Genomic DNA, 12,773 nt, shown 5'->3' with positions numbered 1-12,773 from the left:
GACTAACAGTTCGTGGTTTTTTTCTCCGTGTAACGCAAATGCCGGTTAGTTTCATCAGAAAGTCCTCCACGATGGCAAATTTCTACCAATACTTGATTCATGAGTTCGTTTCACTTCTGGATTGGATTTAAAATTACGAAACTACGGCTTTAAACATCAGTAGTCGTAAACTCGAAATTGTGGCGGCTGTTCAACCTCGGTTATAAAATAAAGAAAAGAAAGTCAAAAAAAAATATTGGTTCTAGAATAACTTTTCATAATGAAACAATATTATTTTCATTATTATTATTCACAATAATATTTTTTAATTTTTTGAAAATATGATAAAATATCTGAGTGGACATTATGCTATAATTAATTATGTTAGTCATCTGTTTATATTTAACCTAAATTATGTACTCCTTTATTGTTGGCTACCCATTCTATACAGATAATCATTCTTTCATTTATCACACAGCTAATCAGTATAACAAGAATCCATTACTAAACATATATATTCTTTGTATTCTTAATTTTACTATTTTTCACGTCTGCATTTCAGGGATTATCTTGTTCAAGTCTATTTGCTGTCATTTGTAGGACTCCACTGGGGTTATTATCTTTGACAAATTGACCGTCCGCCTGACCGTCTCGATGCCTAGCATTCAGTCCCTTGTGTCAATTCTTCTTTTTGAAACAGAAGTTGGCGAATAATCTGTTTTACTTTATATAAACTGGCGACAATTTTATCGTGTCTTGCGGGTAAGTTGTACCATAATGAGATCCATATCAGTCGTAGCCGGTTAGCCATTGTTGAGGGAAATTGAGTGAGAAAATTTTATTCTTGTTGTAAACATTTACACGAGACTGTGGTCTTAACTAAGCCGCTACGGCTTTCTATGACGTCAGCTCCAGCTGATCGCTTATAAGGCGTTTTAAATTTGTGCTAAGTTTCTCCACATAAGTTAGAATGTTAGTTAGTGTGAAGTTAATTAGATGCAGTACCGTATCAAACATTGAATTTATAGAGACAGAATTCTTTCTCTTTTACTTCACTTGATATTTGTTTTTATATTTTATTGTAAACGTGATATAATTTTTATTTGGCATCTTCGATGCATAATACGTGGCTTCGCGTCTGTCTTTGTGCTAAGTAAGAAATATATAGTGAAGGAATTGAAATCTTTGTGTAAGAATATAGAATGTATCGTTTAAGGGAATTGATGCTGGACGAGCTTGGCTTACTTGAAATAGAATGGAAAGAATAGTTGCTAACGTAAATAAATGCCACATTTCAACAACCAATCACGATCGAGATACCCACACTACGTCACTTGCAAGTATCCTATACCTCGAGAGAAAAAAAAGAAAGGAAAGAAAGTTTGTGTATAACAGGTGAACGAAAAAAGTAGTAACGGAGAAAAAAGAATCAGAAAAAACTGCCCAGAAAAAAGCATTGGGGGAAAAAAAGCGATTCAAAAAAAAAACATGCAAATATAAAATTCGTTTATCCAATTATAATTCAAAGATCTCACGTCAGAAAGGTCCTGGGTTCGAATCTCGGACAAGGTATGGGTGTTCTTTAACTCTCAGTACTATCTGTTCTTACTGTGGGAGCAACATTGGCCCACCTAATATGGTACGCCTTAAAAAGTGGCCAACAAATTCTGAATCGAGTGAGCATTGAAAAAGAAAAGATAATTCAAAATAATAATAATAATTTTTTTAATTATTAATTAGTATTTATTGTTTTATTTAACAACAGCAAAAAAAAAATTGTAAGATATACAAATTTTTTATTTTTTTTAAATGATGTAAATGACAAAATTTGAACGAACTTGGTCGAATAGTTCATAAGAAATCTAGTTTTAAACATATGACTTTTTATACTATACTCGACCGATATGCAAAAAGTAAAATTAACGTTGAGAAGTCCAAACTTTCAACCGATATCCTGCCTAAACTATTAGCACCTTTCTTTCTCGCTCCCCCCCCCCTGGTGTTTTATTGTCTGAATTGTAAAATTTAAAATCGAAAATGCTTATTTGATTTTTAGACAAAATATATAAATTTATATTGTAATCAGCTTTTAGATTGCGCAACCTTTTCTTATTAAAAAGCCACCAAAAAATCGCGCACTTCGAAAATGAAAACGTTTCCAACGCCCTTAGCAAGAAAGAAAAAAATAAATAAAATATAAAATAATTAATATTTTTTTGTTTCACTTTAAATCTTTTAACATTTTTTTCTAGTATAGTATGAATAAAAAGATATCACCCTGAATAACTTTTGATCTGATAGTATTTTTGCAAACTAAGTGTTGGTCTTAACATATGCTAATTAATTCACGCGAACCATTAATTGAGTTAAAGCATCAACCACCAGGGAAGTAGCTGCAATCGAAATTTTTTTTTGCACATAATTACAAATTACACTTATTCTAATATAATTTCGTGTAAAAAAATATTTTATTTATTAATTTTTATTCATTTAAGGGTTGGAAAGCTTTGAATTGTCACCATTTTTAACTATAAATTACAAAATTTGAGCGAAATCTGTGAGAAATAATTATTAATAATAACTAACTAAAAAAAAAACGACAATTTTGAAACTTTATAACTTAGAAACAATTCAACCGATTCTATTTAAATTTAGTATTTCGGATTTTTAAAATAACGTAATTTAAGATAATATAAAATTTGTATACTTCAAAATTGTTTCGATCATAATGAAATGAAATAACAAACAATTAATGTTTTTTTTTACATAGAATTACCTTTGGATAAACGAATTTAATAATTATTTATGTGCATAAATTTGGCGAGTTGCTTAAAAAATTCCCTAGACATGGTTATATCAAAAACAATTTTTTATTCTAATATTGATGAAAACATACAGAAAATATTTTACTGTTAGCATAAAAAGAATTTCAACACATCACTTAGGAATTTAGGTAAATAACACTTCGATAATAACCCCAAAAATTTATGAATTTTACTGCGCACTCAATGCTAATTTTTTTAATAGTTTTTTGAGGCTCTAGAAAACCCCAATACCCTTCAAAACCTATAATCTTACTATCGCCCACTTAATAGTCCTTATCGTCCACTGTGAGGGGGCGACAACACCCACATTGGAAGCTTATGTTGTAGGAAGGAAAAAAAAACCTATGCTCTAGTCGGAGAAACTACATTATTTTAGTAGTTTACTAACACTAAAACTACTTTGTTACAAATATGACTTTGAAATTGTAGTAACTACTTTACTACTTAAAAGAGACGAACTTTGCTGGCGAATTTAATTTACACTTATGTTCAAAATGATTTTGAATCAGAAATTGGCTTGCATTAAATATAAGGGAATAGTTAAGAAATATCTATTCGTGCTTATAAGAGCGAGTTTGTATTTCCAATTTTTTTTTCTTTCTAATTTGTTCATTTGAACTTCAACTTTTTATGTCTTTTTCGACAGCAAATATTTAATTTAAGAAATGCGAAATTATCAAATGATTGAATCTTTTCAATTGTTTAATACTCTTTTATTTCCTCTAAGAAATTAAGTACATCGGAAGTACGTTCCGCTTCTTTTAAATAGCATGAATGTTTTTACGAGCTGGCATTCGCATGTGAATGTGAGAGCAAAGTGATTAATTGTCTATTTTAAGTAATGGCAAGTTTTAATGTTAGTTATACATGATTTTAAATACGTAATCTCTGTTAAAGCTCAGCTGCAGCCACAGGGTCATTTTCATTGCATCCATAGAGACCTGCTAAGACTTGTACCATCAAATACGAAAAATTAAACGCGTTTAGAACCATACTTCGTTTCTCAACTAACGTTAAAAGTAGTTTCCAGGAATTGATACTAACTACTGTTTTTTGTATGACACTACTCACATTACTTTTTCAAAAAAGTAGCACACTACTCTACAAACTACGAAAAGAAAAGTAGTGTGCTACTTTTTCAAAAAAGTAGCACACTACTCTACAAACTACGGAAAAAAAGTAGTGTGCTACTTTTTTCAAAAAAGTAGCACACTACTCTACAAACTACGAAAAGAAAAGTAGTGTGCTACTTTTTCAAAAAAGTAGCACACTACTCTACAAACTACGAAAAGAAAAGTAGTGTGCTACTTTTTCAAAAAAGTGTGCTACTTTTTCAAAAAAGTAGCACACTACTCTACAAACTACGGGAAAAAAAGTAGTGTGCTACTTTTTTCAAAAAAGTAGCACACTACTCAACAAACTACGAAAAGAAAAGTAGTGTGCTACTTTTTCAAAAAAGTAGCACACTACTCTACAAACTACGGAAAAAAAAGTAGTGTGCTACTTTTTTCAAAAAAGTAGCACACTACTCTACAAACTACAAAAAGAAAAGTAGTGTGCTACTTTTTCAAAAAAGTAGCACACTACTCTTCAAACTACGGAAAAAAAAGTAGTGTGCTACTTTTTTCAAAAAGGTAGCACACTACTCTACAAACTACGAAAAGAAAAGTAGTGTGCTACTTTTTCAAAAAAGCGTGCTACTTTTTCAAAAAAGTAGCACACTACTCTACAAACTACGGGAAAAAAAGTAGTGTGCTACTTTTTTCAAAAAAGTAGCACACTACTCTACAAACTACGAAAAGAAAAGTAGTGTGCTACTTTTTCAAAAAAGCGTGCTACTTTTTCAAAAAAGTAGCACACTACTCTACAAACTACGAAAAAAAAAGTAGTGATAACAGTAGTTTCACTACTTGTAATGGGCCACTTCTGATCACTGCTCTAGATCAATTTACGAACAAATGGAAAATTAAATGTTAGCGTTACAAAAAATATTAAATTTTAAGTATGAAGTAATAATTGAAATATTTTAAATTCGCGTATAAAATATTAAGCATTAATAACGCATATATCATTAAAAAAAAATTTTTAAAAATTTTGAGCTGTTTTTAAAAGTTTAAGGGACCTGTTACAATTGTTACGCTTGAAGGGGATTCGCAAAATTGTGAAAAGTCAGCGGGAGTGTTGAATCACTTAATTTTGGTAAAAATAAAGAAATTTAAACTCACAAAATTACTTTGGAACGGTAAAGTATATGTTTATGTAATGTGGCATGACATGTGACAAGGAAGAGAGTGATATGATAAAATGTGACACTTGTGACAAAGGGGATTATGAGTTCAAGGGGACTGAAAGAAGTGACATAATTTATAAACGGTAAAAAATTTTGTGTTATCTGTTTATTGTAACAGATTAATATTTTTATTCCGCTTAATTCTGCTAACAATTTTATCCGAACAATCTCTTTAAATAATGGAGAACTGAGTAAATGAGAACGCAATGGTTATCTCTCAGTTTTTTCGTATTCGATTCTCAAAAACAAAAAATAAAATAAATAAATAAATAAAGACTACTGAGGAACAAAAAAAAAATGATAATAACTATAATAATTTAAAGTTTCTTTTTGAAACAGAACTTCTACTTATTTATTTACAATTATGTTAGTATTTATGTTGTGCGAATTTTCAAAAAATATATGCATATTTTTTTTAAATAATCCTTCGTGAAAAATACTATTGCTTTGAAACATGTTATGGCATGACTAACGGGTGCAAAATACTGTTAATCACATGCCACGTCAGTCAACAAAAGGGGTCAAAGAAAGGGGACCATCCAATCAAACCCCCGAAACCGGTTTCTAACTTTATCTTTTCTAACATTTCCACCTGTAACGTGGAAATAAATTTGCATGCCTCAATTTGGTAGAATTTGGTCAAGGGTAGAGAATCCTAGGAAGTACGTCATCGTACATCATGTGATCAGTCTGGCCTCATTCTTCCGCTTTGAGGGTTACTATGACTGAAAAAAGCCCGCCAAATTAAGAAACGGTGCGATTTTCTTCTATTAATGATGCACGTGCTCTTTTCGATTTTTTTTATTTAAAAAATGAAAGTATATAGTTTAAAATAAATATTTTCTGTTTGCGATAAAGTCGATAGCAACGTGTCTGCATCTTTTGTGCGGCAACACTTCTTTTTAGCCTTCTACTGTTTAAACTTAATTTTTAAAAAACAAGTTGGTAAAGACAGAAAAAGTCTTCTGTTCTTCCAATTATTACTTATAGTTTGGTTGTTTGTAGTAGCGTGCAGTGGAGGCGAAAGGGGTAACAAAAATTGTCACAAGCATAAAAAAGACCTGGAGAAAAAGTACCTCATAATCTATTATATAAATTTTAAAATTAAAGGGACTTATAATGCTTTATACATTTTTAATTTTAAATATAACCAGGGGTGCCACGAACTCATATTTTTGGAAGGGAGAAAATTTCTATTTTGACAGAATCATAAATTAGTGTTTACAATTATTCTTACAAATTATATATAAGAAAGGGAGATCCAAAGCCCCTCAAAAAATTCTCTTGGTGATGAAGCTATTAGTTATAAATAACATAGTGGAGATCCGTGGAAGCTCAGGGGATAGAGCGTTCGTCTTCCAATGAAATGGACCAGGTTCGAATCCCAGCGATGACTGGTCAATGCGAATTCCATACTCGGCTTGCACCGACCACAGTGCTAACTTAATGTATCCTCAGTGGTAGACGGATCATGGGTTAGAGTCCTCTTGCCGTTAGGCTAACCGTTCGTGGTTTTTCTCTCCGTGTAAAGCAAATTCTGGTTAGTTCCATAAGAAAAAGTCATCCATGAAGGCAAATTTCTCCCAATGCTTGATCCAGGAGTTCCCTTGTCTTCTGGAATGGGTTCAAAATTACAAGGCTACGGAGGTGAACATTATAGCAGTCGTAAGCCCAACATTGGGTCGACTATTCAATGACAGTTATAAAATAACATAGTTGTCAACTTTTCTTATTTTCCTTGGAAGATTTTACTTTTATATTTTTAGTGTTAGCAAAATTTATGCTATGAAAATTTATTCAGTGATTAATAAATTTGATTTAAAATGGTTCTTGCTCACCATTATACCTAATTAATTTAACCATGTATATTAACTATCTGACAAAAAAAAATTTATGATGGCAGTTTGTGAATTAAGTATGATTGGTGTGGTACAAAATAAGCATATTAATCTGGATGTCTTCAACCTGTGCAAACCGAGGGCCGCTACAGCAATTCTGGTACTCGCGAGGGCCACGCATGCATTAGATAAAGGTAAAGAAATTCTGGTACTCGCGAGGGCCTTGCATGCATTAGATAAAGATAAAGAAATTCAACAGCCGGAGACAGCAGCTCATGGTCTTCCTCTCCATGTAACCCAACTTCGAGTCAGTTCCATCTGAAAGTCCTCCACGTAGGCAAATTTCTCCCCATACTTGATCCAGGAGTTCCCTTGTCTTCTGGAATGGGTTCAAAATTACGAGGCTACGTAGTTTAACATTAATAGTCGTAAACCCAAAAATTGGGTCGGCTGTTCAACAACGGTTATAATTACAATAAATAAATATAATATAAAATAATATTTTTATAAACAATTATTAATGTATCAATTAACAGTAGAGGCCGTCCTAAAATGATGTCACACTTGGAGGGGAGGGGTTCAAAAATTGCGACAAGGGGGTGGGAGGATGTACCAAGAAATGTGAAATTGCACATTTTTGTTAAAATTAAAACATTTTAATCAGCAGATGAAATACTTTTACGTCAATAGTTTTTATATACTTCAATATTTTTTATATATTTCAATATTTATTTTATATATTTCAATATTTTTTATATATTTCAATACTTTTAATATAATGAGCATTCATCAAATCAATTTATTTTATTTTATAACTGGCGTCGAACATCGGATACAATTCTGAGTTTACGACTATCAATATTCAACTCCATAGCCTTGTAATTTCGAACCCAATCTAGAAGACAAGGGAACTCCTGGATCAAGTTATAGGATAAACTAGACTTCGTGAAGGCTTTTTGATGGAACTAACCCAAATTCGCGTTACAAAGAGTGGAAAACCACTTAACCTTCCCACAGTTAGAACGACCGAAAGGGGATTCTAATCATGATCCACCGTATGGTCAGTGCGAGCCAGGAGCAGCATTCGTATTGAACAGCCAACGCTGGGATTCGAACCTTGGCACCTCATTGGGCGGTTGAGTGCTCATCCCCTTAGCTACCGTGGCGCACCATCTTATCATTATTGTTGTTTTGCTCACAGATGTCATTGAAACACATATTAACATGCATTTGTTTCTGACCTGCTTGTGTATGTTTTGTACTATATGTCACAAGAAGTCGTGTCAAGGTGAAGTATGACACTTAGTGAAAAATGGTTAGAAGGGAGTCAAAATATTTTTTTTTAAAAAAAAGTGTGTCAAAAGGTTGATTATCTTTCGAGTGTTTAAAAATATTAACACAAATTATAAAGTATTTCAAGTAATAACAATTTTTAAAAAATAACTAAATGGAAAAAAATATTGTTATAACTAGATGTTTTAGTTATTTGTGTATTACTGTATCAAAAACACAAAGCAGTAAATATAATTATTAAAATTTAGAGCAATTCTAAAACTGCTTAAGATTTGTATTGTCATTTGTCAAAGAATCATTTGTTATTCATTTTGTTAAATGGTATGAAATGACACGAAAGTTATTTCCTTAATCTTAAATTAATTCTTAAATAATTCCTTTTTTAAAAAAATGCACTGTCATTCGCATTTTATTACATTAAATTCTGGTGCAACTGCCCCGAAATCATTATGTTGCTAAAGTCATATAATTATTAAACAAAACATTTTTTTTAAAAATCCAGTGTTTTTTTTTTTTTTTTTTTTTTTTTTTTTTTTTTTTACTTGTCCATTTCAATCAAAGACAGAACAAGTTATAATGATGATTATTAAGGATACTTTCCAAAAGAATAATACTTCTTTCTAGCATAAAATCCAATAAATTTATATTAATTTTATTAGCTACTGAAAGTAATTGTAAAAAATTGTACAATGTCATGTTGTAATCGAAAAAATTGATACATTTTCTTCTTGCCTGCATTCTACTCGTTCTGTTGCTTTTCTTCTGATCTGCAAAGAACACACTTAAGTCTGAATTTCGAAAAGAAAATGAATAAAATTCACTTGACTATTTTTTATTAATGTGTCATTTCTTGACATTGAACTCAAAAACACTCCAACGGATCGCGTTGCATGATCGCATCATTCATAGGCATTATTTGAACAGAGGCGGCTGAAAAAATGCTTTAAAAACGTCAAATTCTTTTTGGAATTCACGATCACATTTCAGATGTTGTTTATAGCTCAATTGACGCATTGATTCAACTCTAGGAAATCCGTTAGAGTGAAAGGTATATTGATCTTGCACATTTACTGATGACGTGACCTTCACAGGTGAACAGAATATTCTTTTCACCTTTTTATTTTCTTGCGAAAATATCACTTTTCATTTTTGATGGATGAAGAATAATATACATTTGAATTGAAACAATCGTGGAACATATGTCACGGTATAATATGTCTTCAAACATTCTTTCTTCTTACGAAAGTCGTAAATTTGTGAGTTAGGCTTAAGGTGTTCTATTGATTCTTCATAAAATCTGAAAATGTCGTTGAACTTTAATTTCTTATAAACTATCTTTACCTTATAAGAACATGCAAGTTTGGTTGAAGAATCGAGGTAAACAACTTCAGTGGAAGTTATTCATAGCTTTGTGACTTCATTATTTGCTGAGTTTAAACAATCATACCATTATGACGTGGTTGAGTTACTTTATGGTGTTCGCTTGATGCACGGTTGCGGTTAGAACACCTTATATCGAGTTGTTTTTCAACAGAGTTCTCATGCATTAGTCATAAATTTTATTTGCAAACATATTTCCTTTCAAAAAAAGCTATTTCATTAAAAGATTAAGATGTTTGGTGCTTGTTCAATAAATTATTGCAAAAATAGTATGTGTACTAAAAAAAATGCGTGTAGCGACAAATTTTCATACTAAGAATAAGAATTTTAACATTTATGTTATAGAAATTCTGAAAATTATACCTGGGCGTTCGAGAGACATACTTAAAGGGATATAAGAACACCGACTTTCAAAAAGGAGATGATGAATTTTTATGATTTTTTTTCTGCGAACATAATAATTGTGTAACAATTAATAGCTTTATTTTCCTCAGTATTTCTGCGTAAAATAATTTTTCATAAAAAAAACTATGAAAATGATCCATCTACTGAAAATAAACTACTTATCCATCGCAATATAGTTAATTTTTAAACAACTAAATTAAAGCTAATTAATATCAAAATATAGTCCTCATCTTGATACGGAACTGATATCGATATTTTTTTTTCCTTAGAATTAAAACTCATTTACAATACGAAATCAAAATTGCAGTTTCATTTACAATACGAAAAAAAAAGTCGGAAAACGATATTTTATTTTGTATAAAATTTGTTTTCTGATATACTGATGTGGCGCCATCATGCAGATGAATGTTAACTTAAAAATGAAAACGCATTTCTAAGTAATATAAATTCATCGCAATCTGTAGATTAAGTGATATGAATGATGAATATTCATTGAAAGCACAATTCTAGTGCAAAATTTTATCCTTATTATCTTTCATCTCCTGCCAGATAAGGGAGAGCTGGCAAATTATCTTTGTAAAATATCGCATGAGTAATAAAAGACGTAGTTTTTAGCATGTATCTTGAAGTAACGTTGCTATCGATCTTAAATTATTTGCCCAAAGCATACAACTGTGATAAGAAATGATAAGAATAATGTGTAAAATTAATTACTGATTGTGCTACAAATGATTATAATGTTGGCCACAAAATTTTTAGATCATGGAGGGTTTTTTTCTCTCCATCTTTACCGTTAAAATGACTAATTAAAAGTTTGTTACACCATGTTACAAAAAAAAGTGAAGAGAAAGAAAAAATAGAATAACAAAAAAAACAAAAAATACAGAAGTAAAAAAAATATATAATAAATATATCGTCTGCAAATCTAACAATTGGGTCCACAGGGCACGATTTAATAATCTTGGGGCCCTTGGCACAAAGCCACTTGATGACCCTTTCAGAAAGTCTACGTTAACGTATATGGTTTTTATTTATTAGAGCTAACGATAATTTTTTCGAACAGGAAATTAAAAGCAACCTGAAGCCTCGCTTAAAAGTACATAGTATAGAAACTAAAAATTTAATTTAACTGAACTAAGAAAAAATTACTAAAATTTAATTCATAAAATAAAAGTTGTTAATAAAAAATGATGAAAATATTCTAAAAAACAAGATATATTTACTAAATACCTAGCATATATATTATGAAAAATTATTTTTTTCGTATGTAATTTGCTGTTGGGGACCGGGCACGTGCCCCGAATGCCCTCTCGTAAATCAATCCCTTATTGTCCATATCTATATATAGTAAACTCAAATAACTATGGAGTATTAGTCGAAGCTAAACTAACAATAAACATAAAAAGAATAATTAAAAAAATCGTCTGTTCATATCCCCGAATAATGTTCGTCCCGATTCACGTAAATCATTTAATAAGTGAATTTTCCGGACAGTTAGCCAATACGGCACAGATTTTGATTGCCATTAATATTACCGACACCGGACCATAACAGGATGCTGTTATTTATGACGAATAAATGTTTGCTCAGTCAGGATGTTTTACGGATTTCCGTATGACACCCCTTTTTTTGCCATTTTTAGCGAAATTTTGGAATTTTCTTAGCACCAGACCAACATTTAAATGGTTATTTGTTTGCATTTCATATGGAATACATTTCTGAAACTATAGTTCGTATTATATTTTCGTAAATAGTTTTGTACGCAAAATAGCTGCTTTGTATTTCAAAATTATGCAGTGCATTACCTTAACCCAGCAGTGGTCAATAGCAGCTGGACATGCCACATTTAATATAAGAAATCTAGAACATGCATCGTGCACTCCACTTTAATCGGAACATCCCTTTAGCACTGTTTGAAATAGAATAAACAGCAATCGCCACGCTATTACTGACGTAAATGATGCTTAATTAATTTTGGTATCTGGTTCTACTGGTATAGTGGTTGGTACCAAATATGCCCAAATAGATACTTCGTGGTAAAAGGTTTATATGCCCCCTCCCCCTTAGTATCTGAGAAAATTCCTTTTTTGTGATTCTCCACATGCTAAATAATATTTATTTTGATATTAACATTAATCTTTGATCCAACATTACTCTTTATTTTGATGGGATGAACTACAAAAAACATCTTTTATTTAATCAAATAACGTAAAGCCACCAGAAGAGCTAACAAATAGTTTTTTTTTAATGGAATTATTTTAGTTTTATAAATTAAGTCTTTGTCTTTCAGTATTATATAAAATTTCGTAGTTTTGATTAACGCCAAAAATTTATTGATTACTTACATTTTACTGCCCCGTACGTAGAAAGTAAAAAAATAATTCAAAAAGTAATATAATAATTATATAAAAGTCAAAATAATAGATTTTTTTTATATATATTCAAAGGAAATTAATTTATATTTTATTCCTAATTTCATAGTTAAATTAAAATAAAAATAAAGTTATAAAAAATAAGTATTTATGTAAATTAATTTACAATGAGCAATGATAACTAATTATGACAAAAAATTAATTTCCAAAGTTCAATTACTTTAAATTTGTAACCTTTATTTTACAAGTATAAATAAGAGATAAACTTACATGGATGACACTTTAATTTTTACCGATTCATCAATGTTTGGAAATAAAACTGACGTTGAAGATTTTTAAGATGTTCATGAATCAGTGAAGAATGATATTTGTATCGATTGCATAGATAATT

General features: G+C 30.6%; 1 protein-coding gene across 1 annotated transcript in view; it reads right to left on the bottom strand.

Moving 5' to 3' along the window:
- LOC107454149 (uncharacterized) overlaps positions 1 to 12,773 on the bottom strand; it is a 32,869-nt gene extending 20,096 nt beyond the window's left edge. The window contains exon 1 of the mRNA XM_087152376.1: positions 12,653 to 12,773. The gene's annotated coding sequence lies outside the window, so the exon portion shown is untranslated. The remainder of the gene's footprint in view (positions 1 to 12,652) is intronic.

Source organism: Parasteatoda tepidariorum, chromosome 9, assembly GCF_982258835.1.
Source record: "Parasteatoda tepidariorum strain Cologne lab strain chromosome 9, Ptep-v5.0, whole genome shotgun sequence".
NCBI classification, from domain to species: domain Eukaryota; kingdom Metazoa; phylum Arthropoda; class Arachnida; order Araneae; family Theridiidae; genus Parasteatoda; species Parasteatoda tepidariorum.
The sequence above is the reverse complement of the archived record's forward strand: the minus strand, read 5'-3'. Positions and strand labels throughout refer to the sequence as shown.